The sequence below is a fragment of the Crotalus tigris genome, unplaced genomic scaffold (genome assembly GCF_016545835.1).
Source record: "Crotalus tigris isolate CLP2741 ecotype Arizona unplaced genomic scaffold, ASM1654583v1 scf7180000020145.1122116, whole genome shotgun sequence".
Taxonomy (NCBI): domain Eukaryota; kingdom Metazoa; phylum Chordata; class Lepidosauria; order Squamata; family Viperidae; genus Crotalus; species Crotalus tigris.
In genome coordinates, this window is record NW_024097874.1 from 508,921 (window position 1) to 534,045 (window position 25,125).

The following is a 25,125-nucleotide window of genomic DNA, read 5'->3' on the forward strand; positions in this document are numbered from 1 at the left end:
CATCCACATCTCATGTGTATGCGTGTTAGGTTTGGAAGCCTCCGTGTGCGTGTACACAGACATAGGCTGACTTAGGAGCGAAAACACTGCTGGTAGATATTGTGGGATTTTTGCATGCAGTTTACTTGTGTGTGGGGGGGGAGGAGGAAGCACGGAGCAGCCAGTCAGAACCCAGATTGTTTGCTTATTGAGAGAGGGAAAGAAAGAAAGAAAGAAAGAAAGAAAGAAAGAAAGAAAGAAAGAAAGAAAGAAAGAAAGAAAGAAAGAAAGAAAGAAAGGAAGGGAGGGAAGGAAGACAAGAAAGGAAGAAGAAAGGCAGGAAGAATATGGGAAGGAAGGAAGGAAAAAAGAGAAAGAAAACAGGAAAAGGAGGGAGGGAGGGAGGGAGAGAAGGAAGGGGAAGGAAGATATAACTTTCAGCAAAGCTGCCTCCCTGCAAAAGAAACACATTCGCGCTTATGTGAGCAGACACAAGCAGCTCCGCCCTCAGCCTCGCACCAGATATTGTGGGATTTTTGCATGCAGTTTACTTGTGGGGGGGGGGGAAGCATGGAGCAGCCAGTCAGAACTCAGATTGTTTGCTTATTGAGAGAGGGAAAGAAAAGAAAAGAGAAGACAAGAAAGGAAGAAAGGCAGCAAGCGTGCCGGCCAGGTGACGCCGAGGCTGCTTTTGAAATTGAAAGCATCGGGCCAAGCGGAACAGCTTGCCTCGGAGGCGGTAGGTGCCCCTTTGGAAGAGGCGCCGTCACGCAAACCCTGCCACGCTCTCTCCCGGGCTGGGAATCTTTTCCTCCCTTCTCCTGGCCGACTGCAAGTCCCCAGAGAAAAAGGCTACTCACCTTTCCAACAGTCCATGCAGACTGAAGAGAAAGAAGAGGTTTGCGGGCAGTCCCACAAACCAGAGGAGGTCAACCAATCAATTTAAACTTCACAAGTTTCTTTCTTTTTTAAATGAGAAGTTTGAATTGATTGGTTGAACTTTTTTAGCCCCATTTTTTTTTGGGAAGTACACATTTTTTTTTTTGGGTAATCCACATGGGTTGGGAGCAGCAGGAGCCGGCTTAAAGAGACGCATGCGGCTCCGGAGCTGTGGGTTGCTGACCCGTGTTCTAGTCCAGAATATACCATTTTAGGTAGGTGGCTGTCTATTCTTTTCTTAAAACCCTCCAGTGATTGAAGCACCTGCAACCCTGTTTGAGGAATGCCACAAGTTCTATAAAAGGAAACATCCAGAAACCTCTGCTGATAATCAGAAACAAGTCATTAGCCTTTATGAAGTTAACAATTTCCATATTTTTTCACTCCACCTTCAGGTCTAATCCGGAGATCTGTTGACTAAAAAGAATCACGCCAGAATTGAAGTAGTCAATTTCTCACCTATACTCTCAACAGAAAATAAGAAATGAAATTCAAGATTTCTCTAAACTCATCATTGTTTGCTTCATGTGCACTTCCTTGTGTGCAATAAGAGATGATTTAGACTTGAAGAATTGCTCACAGATTGGACATTACAAATATTTCTCCCCTGAGTGATATATGATGTATAAGGTTAGACCTAATACTGAAAACCTTTCCAAAATCTGGACACTTTTATGGTTTCTCTCCTTTATGCGTCCTCTGATGTCTCACCAGGTTGAAATTCACATTGAAAGATTTCCCACAATCAGGACATTCAAAGGGCTTTTCTCCAGTGTGAGTCCTTTGGTGTATCACAAGCCTAGAATGGCAACTGAAACCTTTCCCACATTCAGCACATTCAAATGGTTTGTCTCCTGTGTGAATCCTGTGGTGTATCACCAGTTGGGAATTCGTCTTGAAACTTTTTCTACATTCAGCACATTCAAAAGGTTTCTCTCCTGTGTGAATCCTCTGGTGTATTACAAGGCTGGAATTCTGAGTGAACCTTTTCCGACAATCCGGACATTCAGAGGGTTTCTCTCCTGTGTGAGTCCTCTGGTGTATCACCATGTGGGATTTCTGACTGAATATTTTCCCACAAACTGGACACTCATATGGTTTCTCTCCTGTGTGAGTCCTCTGGTGGTTCACCATGTTGACATGTTTACTGAAACTTTTCCCACAAATTGGACACTCATATGGTTTCTCTCCTGTGTGAGTCCTCTGATGCATCACCAGGCTGGAATTTTGTATGAAAGATTTCCCACAATCACGACATTCAAAGGGTTTCTCTCCTGTGTGAGTCCTCTGATGTATCACCAGGATGGAACTGCAACTGAAACCTTTCCCACACTCAGGACATTCAAATGGTTTCTCTCCTGTGTGAGTTCTCTGATGTATCACCAGGCTGGAATTATTTGTGAAAGATTTCCCACATTCAGGACATTCAAAGGGTTTCTCTCCTGTGTGAGTCCTCTGATGTATCACTAGGCTGGAACTGCAGCTGTAATATTTCCCACAATTCGGACATTCGAAGGGTTTGTCTCCTGTGTGAATCCTCTGATGTATCACCAGGCTGGAATTATTTGTGAAAGATTTCCCACATTCAAGACATTCAAAGGGTTTCTCTCCTGTGTGAGTCCTCTGATGTATCACCAGGCTGGAATTGTGTCTGAAAGATTTCCCACAATCATGACATTCAAAGGGTTTGTCTCCTGTGTGAATCCTCTGATGTATCACCAGGCTGGAAGTGCAACTGAAACCTTTCCCACACTCAGGACATTCGAATGGTTTCTCTCCTGTGTGAGAGCTCTGATGTATCATCAGGCTGTAATTCCGAGTGAAAGATTTCCCACATTCAGGACATTCAAAGGGTTTCTCTCCTGTGTGAGTCCTTTGGTGTATCACCAGTTTGGAACTGTAAGTGAAACCTTTCCCACACTCAGGACATTCAAAGGGTTTCTCTCCTATGTGAGACCTCTGATGTGTCATCAGGCTGTAATTCTGAGTGAAAGATTTCCCACATTCAGGACATTCAAAGGGTTTCTCTCCTGTGTGAGTCCTCTGATGTCTCACCAGGTTGGAACTGCAACTAAAACCTTTCCCACATGCAGGACATTCAAATGGTTTCTCTCTGGTGTGAGACATCTGGTAATTTACAGCGAAACATTTCTCACAAACTGGACATTCCTATGGTTTCTCTCCTGTGTGAATTACTTTGCTTGGTAAAGCATTTACTACACTGGGAGCACTTATAGGGAATCTGTCCTGTGTGGGTCCTTTTAGGAACCCACAAGGGAGATATTCTGATTTTGTTACATTAGTAGCATTTGTATGTCTTTTTTCCAGTTTGGATCCTCTTGTATTTAATCACCTATGCTTTTGCAATCTGTGCTTTAAACCACAATAGTGACATCTGTGGACGTTCTCCACCACTGATATACTGTATATGGTCCCTTGTTTAGTGATGCTTTGATTTCACCTACTGTTTTCTTCCTCCCATTGGGAGTTCTGCATTATTGTCTGCCCTATTTGAGTATCCAATTGACCTTTTCTTTCCTATTGACTTCCAGATATTTCCCTCTTTTTCTGAATGAAAAAATGATCCCCTTCACCTTGTTATGTAACCTATCCTTCTGTTCCGCATACTCTACTATTTCCAGCTTGAAATCTCTTCTTGATTTTCTCTTGCCTTTCACCTGCTCAGATGGGACAATTGTGTAATTTTCTGAAGGAAATGGAAAATATTTTGATTTCTGGCTTGATTTGCTTTCCTTTTCAAAAGTTATTCTCACTTCTCCAGAGTGCTCTTATTGCCATCTTCTTTGTCTACAAGATTCAAAGAAAAGTGTACGTTTAATAGTTTATACAATGCTTGCAGATGTGAAAAAAAGGAAAAAAATATACATTACATTTAAAAAGCAAACATGCCACAATGCTAACCTATTACATTAATTATGATTCATCGGACATTGCAGAGATCCAAGTTCAAATATCTGTTCAATCATGAAATTCCCTTGACTTGCATCAACCATAAACTGTAAGCGCTGCTATGGGTTATCATAAAATATATCTGGAAGTCTGGGGTATAGATTATACAATTCCAGATACATGGAAAGAGTAATATAAATACAAATACCTATAATTATATCTATGTGGGAAAATTCATGTTTTCAGCCTGAAAAAGAAAAAAAGATTACTGTCAAACCTTCTGAGCTAATTCTAAGAGGTGTGGGGGCTTTAAATGATGAAATGATACCTAAAGCCTCTGCAAGATTTGCACATGGAACTCCTCGGCTACAAATAAGGGCAAAAACTACTCTCCACAATCCCTCTGCTGACATCCCAATTGAAGTACTCCTCACTTAATGACTGCAATTGAGACTGGATCTGTGTCATTAAGCAGCCTGATCATTAAGTATGATGTTATCGGCCCTCTTCTGTTTAATTTATTCTTATCTGACCTGGCCTCTTACATTGAACGCGTTGAGTCCCATGCCCCAAAGTTGTTAAATACGAAGATTCCACTTCTTCTTTATGCTGACAATGCGGTCCTTCTATCACAATCAAGGCTCGGTCTAAAAAGATTACTTTCTGCATTTGGGTCCTACTGTGCTGAGAACCATTTGTCTATTAATTATGACAAATCCAAAGTATTGGTGTTCTCTAGAGCCTGGAAATCATACAACTGGGCTATCAATGGTAATGTTGTTAGGCAGGTTTTCCATTTTAAGTATTTAGGTATTCAATTTCAGAATACTGGTGCTTGGACTAAACATCAAACCCAGGTGCTGAATTCAGCCTCCTGTAGCCATCAGCAGATTATAAGATTCTTTTTTACCGAAGGAGGCCAGTTTATTCCTTCTGCTCTGCGTATATATAAAGCCAAAACCCTGGTCCAAACTCTTTATGGAATTCCCATATGGATACGAGGCTTCATGGATTGTATTGAAAGAACCCAGGCTGTTTTTCTTAGGAAACTTCTGGGTCTTCCTCCCTGTGTTGGATTTGCTTCGATGTACCTGGAATTGGGCATTCGTTCAGTCGAATGCATGGTGTGGATTAACACCTTCAAATGATGATTTCAGGTGCTCTTTTCTGCAGTCCCTGGTAGCTACCTCTCCCTGGTGTTTGCTAACTCTCATACTTCTCATTGGGAGAGGGAGCTGACGAAGAAACTCCACTTCCTAGGTTTTACAGGGGATGCTCTGGGAGATTATGCTCTCAAGGACGCCCAGTTTAGGGTAGTCCAACGGCTTGTGGACATAGATTTGCAATATTTAAGATCCAGAGCCAACAAAACCTGCTCCCCTTTGATCTTCAGCCATTCTAATAATTATGGATTGAGGATGGCTTCATATTTCTATACTCTAACCATCCCCAAGTATAGAAGAGTCTTTTCCCTAGCCCGTTTCAATGTTTTGCCCTCAGCACTACTCGACGGGCGATTCAAGAGGCTTCTGTTCAGTGAGCAACTATGCCCCTGTGATAGGACTGAAATTGAAACTGTGGAGCATGTCTTATCATACTGCCCTGTGTATAACACAGCCAGAACTACTGTCTCTCCTTGGAATTGATCCCTCTGGTTCTAATGTTAGTAATTTGGTCTTATATTGTCTGGGGGATGGCTCCTCCTATATTACTTCTCAGGTTTCTAAATTTCTTTTAAGATCTGTAACTATTAGAGGAAAACATAGTAATTCCCTTTGGCCAAGGCTTCTGGTGTTAATTGTTTGTGATTATATTTTTCTTGTGTTTTCTTTTGTTGCACTGCATTTTGGTCTGTGACCGCAAAATGAAAATTATTATTATTAGTATGATGTTAGCATGATAATGCCAACTTAGATCTGTTCCTCTGGACTTGCTAAGCAAATCACCATGGGTTGTTAAAGGCAATTTCACATGACTGTGGCTTGCAATTTTCTGCCGGTATACCCATTGATTTTGCTTGTAAGAAGCTAGCTGGGAAGGTCACAGATGGGGATCATGAATGTGGGATACTGCAGCCACCATAAATGTGCATCAATTGGCAACATCCAAATTGGTGCAACTCCCTTTTCCTGCATTTTCATAATCATAGACCAAGTGAAGAAGTGGTAAATGAGGACTACTTATACAACTGAACATCCTGAAAGGTCTTCCATAGCTATTCTTTCATAAGTGCTGGCTTAAGCACAGTTGAACCTTGTCAATACAAGTATGGGGCGTCAGTAGGAAATACCGTGCTTGTTAGCCATAAATAGAAGTAAAAAAATAAAAATCCCAGAAAAAAATAGTGGCAGTTTTAGTCTGACATTGTTGCCAAGAAAACAGCAGGTCCACAAGAGAATAATGACAGTTGAAAGGGACCCCTCCTTATGTAGGAAATACTATGTTATTCTTGACAAATGGCTGTCCAATCTCTTCTTAAAAACCTCCAGTGATGAAACACCCAGAACGTCTGGAGGGAAGCTGTTTCATTAATTGTTCTCACTGACAGGAACTTTCTCCTAATTCTAGACTCCATCTGTTACTTCTTGTTCTGCTCTATGACACTTTGGTGCACAAGTCAATCCCCTCTTCTATGTGACATCCCTTCCAATTTTGAAAGATTGCCATCATCAAAACACAAACTATCCATGCCGCACTTTAGTCCAACAACTGAAGCCTCTGCAGCCCAAACTGGCTCTTCTGCACAGCAGTCTCTCTTCCCCAAAATGCCCTGCAGGCAGTTATTGGAGCTCCCAGGCCTGTCCCTTGACCGGAAATTCTGTTATCTTTCTGAATATTATCACAGAACCCCTTTGACCTCTTTCGAAAGCTGTTTGTAAAAAACAGTGGAAAGCTTTTTCAGGGTAGATTATTCAGACCTTAAAAAAACTAAAATTAATATTGAAAGACTCTGCAGACAGGGCTGTTCACTGACACGGGCAGAGAGAAACAGGGATGCAGCAGTCACCAGAGAGGGAATCTGGGCACGTAAGAGAGGCAGATTCAGGAGCTCCATCCCAAAGGAAGCCCACCTGGACAGGGCTGCCCATCGTCCCACCTGGACGCCTCTCGGGTCTCCCTCATCCGCCTTCCAGACGCCCCTGGCCTCACCTTCCAGCTGTTGCTTCGACCCTGGGAAGAGCACAAAAGCCTCCCCGCACGCCTCCTTCCTCCCCTGAGCGCTCCGGAAGAGGAAGTTGCTCTGCCCGTGCGAGAGCTTTTCGCTGAGTGCAGAAAAGAGCAGCCTGTACTCTCAGAGGACAATCACCCAAGTATGAGCTAGCGATGGGATGCAGCAAAGTTGCAAAGGACGGTCGCTGGGAGGCGGAAACGACCGGAGAGCAGATAAATCACTGAAAACCTCTCTAGACGCCAAAAGCCGAGATAGGTCAGATAGACTAGAAAGCGGCGTCTGTGGTAGAGGGAAGAGGAGCTGCAACCATCGAGTACTGCATTGCTAGAAAGGAAGGGAGGCGAGGAGAAGGTCAGAGCAACTTCCTCTTCCGGATCGCTCAGGGGAGGAAGGGGGCGTGGGGGGGGCTTTTGTGCTCTTCCCAGGGTCGAAGCAGCAGCTGGAAGGTGAGTCGAGGGCGGGTTGGGGGAGAAGCCGGGAGCAGGTCGGGCTGCTCGGTTCGGACGTTGCCCACCGCTGTACATCCGTGACGGTCGCAGCATCCCAGCCTCGCGATCCCCGTTTGTGGCTTCCCCAGCCAGCTTCTCCTAAGCAAAATCCCTGGAGAGGCTGGCAAGAGGTTGCAAGTCGCAGTCACGTGAAATTGCCTTCAACGACCCAGAGCGACTCGCTTAAGGCCTGCAGAGGAACAGCCCCCCCTCCTGCCCCGCAGCCCCCCTCCTCTTGGCGCAGCCCGGCTCCCAGCGTGGGGGCTCCTGGCGTTTCCCGGAAGGTTGGGCACCGCCGTTCCCACGTTCCCCTGTGGCTGCTGGGGAGGATCAGCCTCCCAGTGTCTGGAGGGGAGGAAGGGGAAGAGGACGAGGGAGCTCTGGGCTCAGAGGGAGCGTGGCTGGAGGCGAGGGCGGGAACCCTGCTAAGAGGAGGCCAGGGGCGTCTGGCAGGCGGGTGAGGGAGACCCGAGAGGCATCCAGGTGGGCTTGGCCAATGGGCAGCCCTGTCCAGGTGGGCTTCCTTTGGGATGGAGCTCCTGAATCTGCCTCTCTTTCATGCCCAGATTCCCTCTCTGGGGACTGCTGCATCCCTGTTTCTCTCTGCCCGTGTCAGTGAACAGCCCTGTCTGCAGAGGTTTTCAATTTTAGTCCTTTTAAGGTCTGACTAATCTACCCTAAAAAAGAAGCTTTCCACTGTTTCTTACAAACAACTTTTCAAAGAGATCAAGGGGGTTCTGTGATAATATTCAGAAAGATAACAGAATTTCCAGTCAAGGGACAGGCCTGGGAGCTCCAATAACTGCCTGCAGGGCCTTTTGGGGAAGAGAGACTGCTGTGCAGAAGAGCCAGTGTATTGTTTGGGCTGCAGAGGCTTCAGCTGTTGGATTAAAGTGCGGCATGGAGAGTTTGTGTTTAGATGATGGCAATCTTTCAAAATTGGAAGGGCTGTCACATAGAAGAGGGGATTTACCCATGCGCCAAAGTGTCATAGAGCAGAACAAGAAGTAACAGATGGAGTCTAGAATTAGGAGAAAGTTCCTGTCAGTGAGAACAATTAATGAAACAGCTTCCCTCCAGACATTGTGGGTGTTTCATCACTGGAGGTTTTTAAGAAGAGATTGGACAGCCATTTGTCAAGAATAATATAGGATTTCCTACCTAAGCAGAGGATTGGACTAGAAGACCTCTGAGGTCCCTTTCAACTCTCATTATTCTCTTGTAGACCTGTTGTTTTCTTGGCAACAATGTCAGACTGAAACTGCCACAATTTTTTCTGGGATTTTAATTTTTTTGCAAGATGATATTTCCTATTGGCGCCCTACACATGTATTAATGAGGTTCAACTGTGGTTAAGCCAGCACTTCTGAAAGAATAGCTATGGAAGACCTTTCAGGATGTTCAGTTGTATAAATAGTCCTCATTTACCACTTCTTCACTGGGCCTATGATTATGAAAATGCAGGAAAAGGGAGTTGCACCAATTCGGATGTTGCGAATTGTTGCATGTTTATGGTGGCTGCAGTATTCCACATTCATGATCCCCATCTGTGACCTTTCCAGCTAGCTTCTTACAAGCAAAATATACCGGCAGGAAATTGGAAGCCACAGTCATGTGAAATTGCCTTTAACGACCCATGGTGATTTGCTTAGCAAGTCCAGAGGAACAGATGTAAGTTAGCACTATCATGCTAACATCATACTTAATGTTCGCACTGTTTAATGACACAGATGCCAGTCTCAATTGCAGTCATTAAGTGAGGAGTACTTCAATTGAGATGTCAGCAGAGGGATTATGGAGAGTAGTTTTTTCCCTTATTTGTAGCTGAGGAGTTCCATGTGCAAATTTTGCAGAATTTTCCACATAGATACAATTATTGGTATGTGTATTTATATTACTCTTTCCATGTATTTGCAATTCTATAATCTATACCCCAGACTATAAACAATTAAACTTACACTTTTCTTTGACTCTTGTAGACTAAGAAGATGGCAATAAGAGCACTCTGGAGAAGTAAGAATAATTTTTGAAAAGGAAAGCAAATCCAGCCAGAATCAAAATATTTTCCATTTCCTTCAAAAAATTACACAATTGTCCCATCCCAGCAGGCGAAAGGCAAGAGAAAATCAAGAAGAGATTTCAAGCAGGAAATAGTAGAGTATGCAGAACAGAAGGATAGGTTACAAGACAAGGTGGAGGGGATCATTTTTCCATTCAGAAAAAGAGGAAAATATCTGGAAGTCAGTGGGGAAGAAAAGGTCAATTGGATACTGAAATAGGGCAGACAGTAATGCAGAACTCCCAATGGGAGGAAGAAAATAGTAGGTAAAATCAAAGCACCACTAAATAAAGGACCACAAACATTTTTGATGTCTCCCAGCATATCTGTGGTGGAAAAGGTCCACAGATGTTACTATTGTGGTATAAAGCACTGATTGCAAAATCATTGGTGATTAAATACAAGAGTATCCAAACTGTAAATGCTACTAATGTAACAAAATCTTTGGTTAGAATATCTCCCTTCTGGTTCATAAAAGGATGCACACAGGACAGATGCCCTATAAGTGCTCCCAATATGGTAAATGCTTTACCAAGCAAAGTAATTTACACAGGAGAGAAACCATAGGAGTGTCCAGTTTGTGAGAAATGTTTCGCTGTAAATTACTACCAGGTGAAACACCAGATGTCTCACACCAGAGAGAAACCGTTTGAATGTTCAGATTGTGGGAAACGGTTCACTAAGAATTTCCACCTGGTGAGACACCAGAGGACTCACACAGGAGAGAAACCGTATGAGTGTCCAGTTTGTGGGAAAAGTTTCAATTCCCATTCTCACCTGGTGATACACCAAAGGACTCACACAGGAGAAAAACCCTTTGAATGTCCTGAATGTGGGAAAAGGTTCGCTCAGAATTCCCACCTGGTGAAACACAAGAGGATTCACATAAGAAAGAAACCCTTTGAATGTTCAGATTGTGGGAAACAGTTCACTAAGAATTCCCAAGTGGTGATACACCAGATGACTCACACAGGAGAGAAACCATTTAAGTGTCCATTTTGTGGGAAAGGTTTTGTTGCAAATGCCCTCCTGGTGAGACATCAGAGGACTCACACAGGAGAGAAACCCTTTGAATGTCCTGAATGTGGGAAAAGTTTCACTCACAGTTCCAGCCTGGTGAGACACCAGAGGACTCACACAGAAGAAAAACCCTTTGAATGTCCTGAGTGTCGGGAACGTTTTGTTGCAAATGCCCTCCTGGTGAGACATCAGAGGACACACACAGGAGAGAAACCCTTTGAATGTCCTGAATGTGGAAAACGTTTCAGTCGTAATTTCTGTCTAGTGATGCACCAGAAGACTCACACAGGAGAAAAACCGTATGAGTGTCCACTTTGTGGGAAAAGTTTCATTGTAAATTCCCACCTGGTGAGACACCAGAGGACTCATACAGGAGAAAAACCATATGAGTGTCCACTTTGTGGGAAAAGTTTCATTGTAAATTCCCACCTGGTGAGACACCAGAGGACTCACACAGGAGAAAAACCGTATGAGTGTCCACTTTGTGGGAAAAGTTTCATTGCAAATTCTGACCTGGTGAGACACCAGAGGACTCACACAGGAGAGAAACGGTATGAGTGTCCAGGTTGTGGGAAGCGTTTCTTTGCAAATTACAAGCTAATAAACCACCAGAGGACTCACATGGGAGAAAAACCCTTTGAATGTGCTGATTGTGGAGAAAGTTTCCGTTGTAATTCCTCTCTGGTGATGCACCAGAGGACTCACACAGGAGACAAACTATACGAGTGTCCTGTTTGTGGGAAAAGTTTTACTTTCCATTCTAACCTGGTGATACACCAAAGGACTCACACAGGAGAAAAACCCTTTGAATGTCCTGAATGTGGGAAAAGTTTCAGTCGAAATTCCAATCTGGTAATGCACCAGAGGACTCACACAGGAGAGAAACCCTTTGAATGTCCTGAATGTGGGAAAAGTTTCAGTCGTAACTCCGATCTGGTGATCCACCACAGGACTCACACAGGAGAGAAACCGTATGAGTGTCCACTTTGTGGGAAAGGTTTTGTTGCAAATTCCAACCTAGTAAAGCACCAGAGAACCCACACCGGAGAGAAACTATATGAGTGTCCAGTTTGTGGGAAAAGTTTCAGTTCTCATTCTAACCTGGTGATACACCAAAGGACTCACACAGGAGAAAAACCCTTTGAATGTGCTGATTGTGGGAAAAGTTTCAGTCGTAATTTCTCTCTGGTGATGCACCAGAGGACTCACACATGAGAGAAACCCTTTGAATGTCCTGATTGTGGGAAAAAATTCAGTCCGAGTTCGGCCTTCTGGGGGCCCTAAAAAGGGCCTAAAATAGCACCGAAGGCACGATGAAGAGGAGGGGTGGTTGTTGATCACAGCGAGATGGGGGTCTTTCCGTTCTATCCAAGGAAAGCCCTCCAAACTGGCAGGGGAAGACTGGCTACGTTCCTGTGGCCAGCCATTACCTGCTGACAACCGAAGAAGAAAAAGGCAATAATTAATGTATCATAAACAGCATGTTTGGAACTGGGTGAGGATATCAGTCCTTTCTTTACCATTTTAAAATTGATTTTCCTGGGAAAAGCTCCCAAAAGCTAATAATGGAAGCAGTGTTTTAATTTTATGGGAGACAGAAACATAAAATACTGAAGTGGAAGTAACATAAAGCTACACTTATGATAAATTTGAGAACTGAGATAACTGTTAAGATTTTCTCTTTGTAAAAAAAAACATTGAGGTGAAATATACAAAATCAATCCTTTGTTTTAAGAATGGAAAGTGGACTGAATGACATCTAGTGGTGGATTTGTCTATAGCAGTATAATTTGCTTCCTGGCTGCTTGTTGATTCCTAGTTCAGGAGAACAGCTGACAATAAAGGAAAATATTTTGGCTTACTTATCACACTGACCTTCTTGGATTATAAATGCCTACTAAGCGTGGACTTTTAACTTCAAGAGCTAGTGGGAGAGAAATAAAAATTTGACCTTGGACTATATCTGGCTGGGAGAGACTTTTGAGCTGCTTTCAGAGAGGTTGAACATATTGAACATGTGGAATACAAACTTGCCTGATTGACAATTTTTAGATACTTAAGACAAAGAATTACTATAAAATATTGCTTTCAGGATTGAACCTACACTTTGGAATTTATTGGATTATAAAGGGTACATATAAGGACCAGAACACTAGAGGAAACTTTGATCTACTCTTACGGATACTGGTGATACTAGAAGATCTCTAGGAATGATGCCTCAAGAAAAAATAAACAGCTTTCAGAAAGAAATATATTCTATGCTACAATTAATTCACCAAACAATTGTTGAATGCAAAGAGCACATAAAAAGAAATGATGAGACTAAAATCAATTTAGACAATATAAATGAGCAGATCTCCAAATTAAATCTACAACTAGAAATTCCCAGATAACGAATACAAAGTACGAACATAATTCAGAAATCAGAAGAGGAAACAGGAAACTGATTTAGAGATGGGAGAGATAAAAGAAGGGAAATGTAAACAACTATATAGAAACAAAATACTGCAAGACTTAGCTATAACAATGAAAACGTAAAATACCTTTTACCCCTTAGGTCTTCAAAATATATTGCTGGGAAGGAAGATCATCTTAAAAATGGAATATAGAGCTGCTAGGGGAAATGTCACAAGTTCGGAGACAGGGAATGAAAAGAGAAATGGAGAATGGAACTGGGAGATGCTAGGAGTCAAAAACAATGTGATACCATATAATCAATGACAACATCTTACAAATGTCTTAGACAGAGATGGGACAAGCATTTTTTTCAGCTTCCTATCTGGAGATGCCAGTCAAATCCGTCTTTACAGTAGCGGCATCTGTGGTTGAGCTTAAAAGATTTAAAACCATCAAGTACTGCATTGCTAGAAAGAATAGAAGAAGAGGAGAAGCACAGAGGAATTTCCTCTTCCGGATCGCTCATGGAAAGAAGATGGTATACAGAGTGGCTTTTGTGCTCTTCCCAGGGTTGAAGCATCAGCTGAAAGGTGAGTTGAGGGCAGGTTGAAGCAGATGCTGGGAGCAAGTAGGTCTGTTTGGCTTCCTCCACAACAGAGAAGTCACCAGAATATAGACTATAGAATAACAGTTGGAAGGGTCCGTAGAGGTCATCTATTCTAACCCCCTGCTTGAGCAGACCTTATACCACTTCACACAAATGGCTGTTCAATGTCTTCTTAAAAGCCTCCAGTCATGAAGCACCCACAACTTCTGAAGGCAAAGCTGTTTCACTGGTTAATTGTTCTCACTGTCAGGGAAATTTCTCCTTAGTTCCAGGTTGTTTCTCTCCTTGATTAGTTTCCATTCATTGTTTTTTGTCTTGCCTTCTGGTGCTTTGGAAAATAGGTTGACGCCTTTTTTTGTGTGCCAGTCTCTGAGAATACTGGAACACTGCTATCAAGTCACTCCCAGTGCTTCTTTTCTCTAGTCTAGATATACTCAATTCCTGTAACTGTTCTTTATATGCAGGATTCAATCTGGGTCGTTGACTGGGACTAGAGGTTTTGTCTTCGGAGCTTGTGGACAGGTGCTGAAGTCCATCTTCAGGGAAGTTTTCTCTCTAGCACGAATCCGAAAGTTCGGAAGACAAAACTTCTGGTCCTGGTTCTTGGATCATACAACATTATCCTGGAACATATATATTCAACATCATTTGTTCTTCATATGTTTTAGCCTCCATCCCCTGTAAAACCTAGGAAGTGGAGTTTCTTCGTCAGCTCCCTCTCCCAATGAGAAGTATGAGAGTTAGCAAACACCAGGGAGAGGTAGCTACCACGGACTGCTGAAAAGAGCACCTGAAATCACCATTTGAAGGTGTTAATCCACGCCATGCATTCGACTGAACGAACGCCCAGTTCCAGGTACATCGAAGCAAATCCAACACAGGGAGGAAGACCCAGAAGTTTCCTAAGAAAAACAGCCTGGGTTCTTTCAATACAATCTATGAAGCCTCGTATCCATATGGGAATTCCATAAAGAGTTTGGACCAGGGTTTTGGCTTTATATATATGCAGAGCAGAAGGAATAAACTGGCCTCCTTGGGTTAAAAAGAATCTTATCTGCTGATGGCTACAGGAGGCTGAATTCAGCATCTGGGTTTGATGTTTAGTCCAAGCACCAGTATTCTGAAATTGAATACCTAAATACTTAAAATGGAAAACCTGCCTAACAACATTACCATTGATAGCCCAGTTGTATGATTTCCAGGCTCTAGAGAACACCAATACTTTGGATTTGTCATAATTAATAGACAAATGGTTCTCAGCACAGTAGGACCCAAATGCAGAAAGTAATCTTTTTAGACCGAGCCTTGATTGTGATAGAAGGACCGCATTGTCAGCATAAAGAAGAAGTGGAATCTTCGTATTTAACAACTTTGGGGCATGGGACTCAACGCGTTCAATGTAAGAGGCCAGGTCAGATAAGAATAAATTAAACAGAAAAGGGCCCATAACATCATACTTAATGATCGGGCTGCTTAATGACACAGATCCAGTCTCAATTGCAGTCATTAAGTGAGGAGTACTTCAATTGGGATGTCAGCAGAGGGATTGTGGAGAGTAGTTTTTGCCCTTATTTGTAGCCGAGGAGTTCCATGTGCAAATCTTGCAGAGGCTTTAGGTATCATTTCATCATTTCATCAATTAAAGCCCCCACACCTCTTAAAATTAGCTCAGAAGGTTTGACAGTAATCTTTTTTTCTTTTTCAGGCTGAAAACATGAATTTTCCCACATAGATATAATTATAGGTATGTGTATTTATATTACTCTTTCCATGTATCTGGAATTGTATAATCTATACCCCAGACTTCCAGATATATTTTATGATAACCCATAGCAGCGCTTACATTTTATGGTTGTTGCAAGTCAAGGGAATGTCATGATTGAAGGGATATTTAAACTTGGATCTCTGGAATATCTGGTGAATCATAATTAATGTAATAGGTTAGCATTGTTCCCCCTCTCATGGGGAACAGACTGGTGTGCAGAAGAACCAGTTTATTGGTTGGGCTGCAGAGAGGCTTCAGTTGTTGGACTAAAATGCCGCATTGTGTTTAGATCAGACATGTCAAACACAAGGCCCGCAGGCCAGATGCGGCCTGGGGAGGGCCCAGATTCCCCCCCCCCCGGGCTGTCCCAGAAGTGGCAAGGGACCGGCCCCTTCTGCCCCAGCCCTGGCCCACCGCAATCCAGCTGGGTGCCTGGGAGCATGTGCGTTCTCAGGGGCTGCAGCAGCAGCTCCTTTGCTTTAGCCCACCCCTCCCCTCCCAGCTTAACCCCGTCAGGCCTGGTCAGGAGTGGAGGAGGAGGAAAAGGAAGCCAAGGTGTTACAAAAAAGGAGAGCTTCCCCCATTCTTCCACCCCTTCTCTTTTTTTTTAACTTCCTCCCACTCCATTCAGGAATTTCATGATTTAAGGAATATTTGAATTTGAGTTTCTGGAATGTCCGATGAATCATAATGTAAGAGGTTAGCATTGTTTGCTTTTTAAATGTAATATATATTTTTTCCTTTTTTTCACATCTGCAAGCATTGTATAAACAATTAAACTTACACTTTTCTTTCAATCTTACAGACAAAGAGTATGGCAATAAGAGCACTCTGGAGAAGTGAGAATAACTTATGAAAGGGAAAGCAAATTAAGCCAGAAATCAAAATATTTTCCATTTCCTTCAGAAAATTACAATTCTCTCATCCCAACAGACGAAAGGCAAGAGAAAATCAAGAAGAGATTTCAAGCTGGAAATAGTAGAGTATGCAGAACAGAAGGATAGGTTACATGACAAGGTGAAGGGGATCATTTTTCCATTCAGAAAAAAGGGAACTATCTGGAAGTCAATAGGAAAGAAAAGGTCAGTTGGATACTTAAATAGGACAGACAGTAATGCAGAACTCCCAATGGGAGGAAGAAAACAGTAGGTGAAATCAAAGCATCACTAAACAAGGGACCACACACATTTTTGACTTCTTCCAGCATATCAGTGGTGAAAAAGGTCCACAGATGTCACTATTGTGGTATAAAGCACAGATTGCAAAAGCATGGGTGATTACATACAACAGGATCCAAACTGGAAATAAGGCATACAAATGCTACTAATGTAACAAAATTTTGGTCAAAATATCTCCCTTGTGGTTCGTAATAGGACCCATGCAGGACAGATGCCCTATAAGTGCTCCCAATGTGGTAAATGCTTTACCAAGCAAAGTAATTCACACAGGAGGGAAACCATAGGAGTGTCCAGTTTGTGAGAAAAGTTTCGCTGTAAATTACTACCTGGTGAAACACCAGATGACTCACAGCAGAGAGAAACCCTTTGAATGTCCGGATTGTGGGAAATATTACAGCCGCAGTTCCAGTCTGATGATACATCAGAGGATGCACAAAGGATTGAAACCTTTTGAATGTCCTGATTGTGGGAAAGGTTTTAGTTGCAATTCCAACCTGGTGAGACATCAGAGGACACAGAGGAGAGAAACCATAGGAGTGTCCAGTTTGTGAGAAAGGTTTCGCTGTAAATTACTACCTGTTGAAACACCAGATGTCTCACACCAGAGAGAAACCATTTGAATGTCCTGAATGTGGGAAAGGTTTTAGTTGCAGTTCCAACCTGGTGATACATCAGAGGACTCACACAGGAGAGAAACCATACGAGTGTCCAGTATGTGGGAAACATTTCACTTGCAGTTTCAACCTGGTGATACATCAGAGGACTCACACAGGAGAGAAACCCTTCGAATGTCCTGATTGTGGGAAATCTTTCATACAAAATTCCAGCCTGGTTATGCATCAGAGGACTCACACAGGAGAGAAACCATATGAGTGTCCAGTTTGTGGGAAAGGTTTCAGTCAAAATTCCAGCCTGGTGATACACCAGAAGACTCACACAGGAGAGAAACCCTTTGAATATCCGGATTGTCGGAAAAGGTTCACTCAGAATTCCCAACTGGTGATACACCACAGGATTCACACAGGAGACAAACCCTTTGAATGTCCTGATTGTGGGAAACGTTTCAGTCAGAATTCCAGCCTGGTGATACACCAGAAGACTCACACAGGAGAGAAACCCTTTAAATATTTGGATTGTGGGAAATCTTTCAATGTGAATTTCAACCTGGTGAGACATCAGAGGACGCATAAAGGAGAGAAACCATAAAAGTGTCCAGATTTTGGAAAGGTTTTCAGTATTAGGTCTAACCTTATACATCATATATCACACAGGGGAGAAACATTTGTAATGTCCAATCTGTGAGCAATTCTTCAAGTCTAAATCATCTCTTATTGCACACAAGGAAGTGCACATGAAGCAAACAATGATGAGTTTAGAGAAATCTTGAATTTCATTTCTTATTTTCTGTTGAGAGTATAGGTGAGAAATTGACTACTTCAATTCTGGCGTGATTCTTTTTAGTCAACAGATCTCAGGATTAGACCTGAAGGTGGAGTGAAAAAATATGGAAATTGTTAACTTCATAAAGGCTAATGACTTGTTTCTGATTATCAGCAGAGGTTTCTGGATGTTTCCTTTTATAGAACTTGTGGCATTCCTCAAACAGGGTTGCAGGTGCTTCAATCACTGGAGGGTTTTAAGAAAAGAATAGACAGCCACCTACCTAAAATGGTATATTTTGGACTAGAACACGGGTCAGCAACCCGTGGCTCCGGAGCCGCATGCGTCTCTTTAAGCCAGCTCCTGCTGCTCCCAACCCATGTGGATTACCCAAAAAAAAATGGGGCTAAAAAAGTTCAACCAATCAATTCAAACTTCTCACTAAAAAAAAAAGAAACTTGTGAAGTTTAAATTGATTGGTTGACCTCCTTTGGTTTGTGGGACTGCCCACAAACCTCTTCTTTCTCTTCAGTCTGCATGGACTTTTGGAAAGGTGAGTAGCCCTTTTCTCTGGGGACTTGCAGTAGGCCAGGAGAAGGGAGGAAAAGATTCCCAGCCCGGGAGAGAGCGTGGGAGGGTATGTGTGACGGCGCCTCTTCCAAAGGGGTACCTACCAGCTCCGAGGCAAGCCGTTCCGCTTGGCCTGATGCTTTCAGTTTCAAAAGCAGCCTCGGCGTCACCTGGCCGGCGCGCTTGCTGCCTTTCTTCCTTTCTTGGCTTCTCTCTCTTTCTTTTTTCTTTCTTTTCTTTCCCTCTCTCAATAAGCAAACAATCTGAGTTCTGATTGGCTGCTCCACGCTTCCTCCTTCTCCCCCCCCCCACAAGTAAACTGCATGCAAAAATCCCACAATATCTGGTGCGAGGCTGAGGGCGGAGCTGCTTGTGTCTGCTCACATAAATGCGAATGTGTTTCTTTTGCAGGGAGGCAGTTTTGCTGAAAGTTATATCTTCCTTCCCCTTCCTTCTCTCCCTCCCTCCCTCCCTCCTTTTCTTCCTGTTTTCTTTCTCTTTTTTCCTTCCTTCCTTCCCATATTCTTCCTGCCTTTCTTCTTCCTTTCTTGTTTTCCTTCCTTCCCTCCCTTTCTTTCTTTCTTTCTTTCTTTCTTTCTTTCTTTCTTTCTTTCTTTCCCTCTCTCAATAAGCAAACAATCTGGGTTCTGACTGGCTGCTCCGCACTTCCTCCTCCCCCTCCCCACACAAGTAAACTGCATGCAAAAATCCCACATCTACCAGCAGTGTTTTTGCTCCTAAGTCAGCCTATGTCTGTGCACACGCACACGGCGGCTTCCAAACCTAACACGCATACACATGAGATATGGATGTCTGCAACCAGTCATTGCAAAAAAAAGGGGAAAGTGGATGTGACTATTTAAAGACCCCATCTCTTTTCTGCACGGGCTTGAGCAGGAGGCTGGACTAGAAGACCTCCAAGGTCCCTTCCTGCTCTATTCAATTCTATATGCAGAAGCTTATTGTAATCATTGCACCCCCTTACTGGAATATCACCCTTTCTACCTGCACGCAGCCTTTTCTTTAGGAGCACCCTTGAATATCATATTTCTTGCATCGGACAGGGAACCACAAGTCCTTTTAGTAGCAATGTGTAATTTCCATTTTCTCAGCCTGGTTGCTAACTTATCGACTGCAGTGATTCACTTAGGGACGGTGGTAAGAAAGGTCGCAAAATGGGGCAAAACTCATTAAACAAATGTCTCACTTAACAACCCAAATCCAACCCGTCCAACTAAAATGGCTTAACAAGAAGGTATTCCTCTGTTTACAGTGATTTGTTGAACACTGCTGGAATACTTTTGTGAATAAAGAAAAATAAAGCCAGTTGGTTAATTCTGCAGGTCCTTGTCCTACTTTCCAAGTGAGAGCTTTGCTGGGAGAGAGAGGAGAATATGAATATATGCGGTTGTCCTTACTAAACATTTAGTAAAGAACGTTTAATGACATATTTTGATGTTTGTTTAATTAAGAGATGAGATATGGGGATAATTATGCTGTATTTAAAAGATGGTAGATTAGCTGCCAAAATTGTTTTTACCTGTTGGGATGAAGGAGAAAGATTTTTTTTCCCTCTTTCTCCTGTCCTTTTCTTTTTTCCCCCTCACATTTTTTTTTCTTTTTCTATTTGTGGTTTTTATTGTTTGCACCGGCTTTTACTCTTTTCATTTTTAATCCTTAATAAAAAATATTTGAAAAACCAGAGAACATTGTAATGAGACAGAGACGGAGACAAAGAGAGAGAATAACCTGCTATAATGAAAGGTTATGACAGCTCAGATTAGATTGCAGGATCCTCTCTATGAGTGTGGATCGTTGTGAGTCCTCTGGCTTTCAGAGGGTGATGTAGTGGGTAGAGATGCCAAGAGAGTGACTTTAAATCGGCTTTCTGCTAACTCGCACCATGCAAAGATTTTGGCCAAGGTGCCAGCCTGGGAATAATCTAACTCAGCGGTTCTCAACCTGTGGGTCGCGACCCTTTTGGGGGTCGAACGACGCTTTCACAAAGGACGCCTAGGATCATTGGAAAACACCTATTTCCGTTGGTCTTAGGAACCGAGACACCGCTGCTCTATCTGGCTGCCGCCACCACCCTCCTCCTCCACCGGCTCCTGCGCCTCCAGGGCGCCCTTCTCATCCAACAGCGCCCTTCTGCTCCTACCGCCGCAGCTCCATTGCGCACACCCGCGATGTTGCCCCGGGCCGGCTCGGCAGCATGGGTGGCTGGGCCAAGCCGAGCCGGGTCTGCGCCTTTGCTGGTGCTGCCGCTGGGCTACTCCACTGCTGCTGCCACCGCTGCTGGCTGAACTGAGCTACAGCGCCGAGCTGGTCCCCACATCTCCTGGTTGCCTGGCCACATTCCGCCCCCAGCCTCCCTCTGCGCCATGCCAGAGCCTCCCCCACACCTCCCAGCCCACTTCCCTCAACGTCAGAGGCTACCTTGGCCCTCTGGCACCTGGCGGGCCCTGGAGATCGCAGGCAGGAGCAGCTCTTCCCGGCTCACCGGGCTTCAGGCCTTGGAAGCAGCCAGGTGATGGGGAAGAGGGCGAGGCAATGGTGATGCCCACATGTGCTTTGGAGGGGAGAAGCGGCGCCTTCTGAGCAGAAGCTGGTGCTCCGGCCACACCCCTCTCTCATGCTTCGAGTCGGGTAAGGGGCGTGGCGATGAAGGGCTGTGCGGCATGTAAAGAGGCTCTTGCGACCCAGCCGCTGCGATGGCGTTCAGGAGGTTGGAGGGGCGGGCAGGTCCCGGGGGGTGGCTGGGAGAGGGCAAGGGGTGCTGGGATGAGGATGGGGGGGCTCCAGGTTGGCAGGTGTGAGGGCGGCCGGCGGCTCCAAGACACACGGATCCACATGCCTCTGTACTGTGCCTGGGGTCATTACACTTTGCTTAACTATCCCTACTCCTGCTGTTCCTGATGCAGCTGTTAAATGAATGTGTAAGGCGTTAAACACTGGCTACCTCACTGTTGGGGAAAACTCTTGGTAGTCCTTGATTTACAACTGTAATTTAGCTTGAAATTTCAGTCGTAAATCAGGGTCATTAATGGGTCATCACACAATGTGCCCAATTTTATAACCTATTTTGTGGCAGCCCAGAAGGAAGTGCACATGAGGCAAACATTGATGAGTTTAGAGAAGGCTTGAATTTCATTTCTGATTCCCCATTGGGAGTGTAGGTGAGAGATTGGCTACTTGAATTCTGGCCCGATTCTTTTTAGTCAATCCATTTTAGGATTAGACCTGTAGGTGCAGAGAAAAAAAATGGAAATTGTTAGCTTGATAAGGGCTAATGACCTGTTTCTAATTATCAGCAGATGTTTCTGGATGTTTTCTTTTACAGAATTTGTGGAACTCCTCAAATAGCATTTTGTGTGCTTTTTGTATATTGATTATGGAAATCCAACATACGGAATTTCAGCCTTGTTTGTTGTGCTCCAGATTCTGATCCCCACATTTTCCTAGCCAGCACGCCAGTAGTCTTCAAGTTAAAACTGTAATGGGGCCTGCCAGTTACAGTTGCACGTTGCAAAAGCCATGAAGTGAGACTGGTTTGGTTAATTACCTCCACCCTCCGTGATGCAGCCATTAAACAGATGTGCGAGTCGCTACGTGGAATACTAGCACCCCGACTGTTGGGGGAAGGTCTTGGAGGCCTAATGCAGGCTCAGACCTGCCCCCACAGGCATCCCTAGGCACCCCACCCCATCCCTGAGACACCCTGTGCTCTGCTTCCCAACCCTTGGTTCCCCTGGGGCTTTTCCTCCCTTATAGGGACCCACCAAACTTTTCTCCCATCCCATGGTCCCCACAGGTTTTTCCCCCATGGTCTCCCTGACCTCTCCCCCACAGTATTTGGGGGGCTGCCACAAGGAAGGTGGGATAAAATTCTCCAAAGCATCAGAGGGCAGGACAAGAAACAACGGTTGGAAACTGATCAGAGAGAGAAGAACCTGGAATTAAGGAGAAACTTCCTAAAAATGCAGACAATTAACCAGAGTGTTATGTGCTCCTGGCTACTTTCCTTCATGACCGGAAGCAAACTCACCTGACCAATAACCAGCCAAGGCACAGTGAAGGCCTTTTATTTCATTTATTGCAATAAGCGAGGAGAGAAGCTATCAAAGCTTGGTTCTCTCCAAAGTTCCAACCCAAAATATTCCTTCTTTATACAACCCTGTCCTGGATGCCACATCCCTCCTCATTCCCCATTGTAGTTTCTTTGGTAGTCTTGTTTGTCTTTAGAAATCATGGGTGCCCCATCACTGGAGGTTTTTAAGAAGAGATTAGACCAGGGATCAGCAACTCGTGGTTCCTGAGCCGCATGCGGCACTTTCATCCCTTCGCTGTGGCTCCCAGTCCTCCGCCACCTAAAAAAAAAAGTTCAATCAATCAGTTACAACCTCTCACAGAAAAAAAAAGATCTTGCATAATTGGAATTGATTGATTGAACCTTTTTTTAGTCCCACAAACAAGGTTTGTGGGCAGGTTAACAAGCTTCTTTTGTTTGTCAGACTGCACACAGCAGCAGAGGAAATGATGGAGAACCATGTTGGAGCTGGAAAGGTGCTGGTAGCGCCCAGTCAGGGGCGCAAGGGGGTTTTCTGCCAAGCATCATGTACGGAGCTGGGGAAACGGGCCGAGGGGGAGCTGCCAATTCTGCTGCCATGAGGCTTGTCAGATTCCCCCCCCCCCGTGCCATGATTCCCCCCCCCCAGCCAGCCAACCACCATCACCTAACCTACCCCTCACCTGGCCAGCCAGCTGGCACAAAGCCTCACCGCTCTTCTCCTACTCGTTCTCCTCCACACTCTGTTCCATCCGAGTTGAAGAAAGCGGAGGCGCAGCAGCAGGAGTCCTCTCAATAAGGCAGGCGCACACGAGCGAGCAGCACACCCGGTTCTTATTATTTGAAAGCAATCCCTCTGCTGCGCCTCCGCTTTCTTCAACTTGGATGGAGCCAAGGAACTGCTGGGGGCCTCTTGAGTGGGTCCTTCCCACAGAATCCACGCATTTGACCTCTTCCTGCTGCTCCAACAGCAAATTCAAGGCTGCATCTTTCAAGATCCAGTCCAACCTCTTTGCACTCGGCTCCCCCTTACTCTCCAGATAACAGATCTTTTTCATCTTTCAATCTGAGCTTCAGACGTTTCTTTTCAGGAAATGGAGTGTTCCTCTGATTGGGGAACTGGTGGCTTCTGGCCTGGCCCTGTGTAGCAGCTCTTCTGCCTTTGGGGTTGTGTTTTATTTTGCTCAGTTTTGTTAGCCACATAGTGTTAGTATGTTTTGTGGGGTCTATTATTATTGTAAAAGTAGTTTTTTTTTGGGGGGGGGGCTGTTATTCTGCTAGTTTCCTTGTGTCAGTTTTAATGTGTCTACTTTATATATTGAAATTCAATTAGTATTTATTTCTGCTCTGCACTTAATTCAATTAATCAGAATAGAGCTGGAAGAGTCCAATCCCCTGCTCAAGCAATCAGAATATACCATTTTAGGTAGGTGGCTGTCTACTCTTCTCTTAAAACCCTCCAGTAATGGAAGCACCTGTAACTTCTGAAGGAAAGCTGTTCCACTTGTTCATTGTCCTCACTGTTGGGAAGTTTCTCCTTAATTCGAAGTTCTGTCTCTCCTTGATTAGTTTCCTTTCTACCAATATAATTAGATGTTCCCCAAGGATAAAATGAAATTAATCACAGGAGACATCGGAAGCCACAACGAAGCTCTACATCACAATGCCAGCCTTATTGAGGGAAATGCATGCAACCTCCTTTCCTAACTGCTGTCAACAGTTGCAGTCATTTTCAGAGATTTCAAATGGAGAGGGATCCTGACAATCATGGGTAGGAGACCCCAAGGGACAGTGTCTCCTTGTTTTATTCTCAGCAACACATTTAATTGTTTAGTGCTGAAGGAAGTTATGTATTTTCATCACTGTACCTGTTGGCACCTCTATTTGGTCACCAATTGACTCTGCAGTGAAACTCCCTACTGTGTGTCACTTATAGTGTCACAAAGGCAAGCTTTGGGAGAAGCACCCAACCCTCAGGATTCCTGTTAACAATTTACTCAGAAACTTTACTGTTGCAAAATATGACTTTAAAGGAAAAATAAGAACAAGAGGAAAAAACAGAATAGTTCCTTTACAAATGTAGTAGGGACGGCCTGCTGCATGGCGTGAGGGGGAGAAGAGAGGAGAAAAGGGAGGGAGAGAGACCAGCGGAGAGGGAAGCAAAGTATGCAAAGGCCTGAGAAGAGAGGTGTTGTGATTCCGTGCCAGCCTGTGCTCCCAACAGCTGAGTCAGAGGAATCTGAGGAGGAGGTGGAGGAGGCATTTGAAGGGCCATCAGAGCCAGAGAGAGGTTCTGATGAATTACAGGACTCACAGTTGGATGCAGAGCCTGGGCCCTCCAGTCGTGTTTCTGATGAAGCTCAGCTGTATGGGGAGCATGAGTCAGACTTGGAAGAATCACAGCTAATGGACTTGCTAATTGACGCACGCAGACAGCGTCAATTAGTAAGAGTAAACCAACAGAGGTCAATGAGGCAAATCCAAAGTAAGAAGAAATGGCAATGAGAGGCACTGCCTTGGGACTGCTGCATAATGGGAGGAGGTGTGGATGGTGCTGGTTGCTGAAGGCAACTATTTGAAAACTGCGTCTTG

At 44.2% G+C, this 25,125-nt stretch overlaps 3 pseudogenes; 2 read left to right on the top strand and 1 right to left on the bottom strand.

Annotated features, from left to right (window-relative positions):
* The window catches only part of LOC120318235, a 31,974-nt pseudogene extending 24,576 nt beyond the window's left edge, over nt 1-7,398 (bottom strand).
* LOC120318236 overlaps nt 1-16,849 on the top strand; it is a 31,541-nt pseudogene extending 14,692 nt beyond the window's left edge.
* On the top strand, nt 14,950-19,799 carry LOC120318253 (annotated as a pseudogene).
* The last annotated feature ends 5,326 nt before the right edge of the window (nt 19,800-25,125 follow it).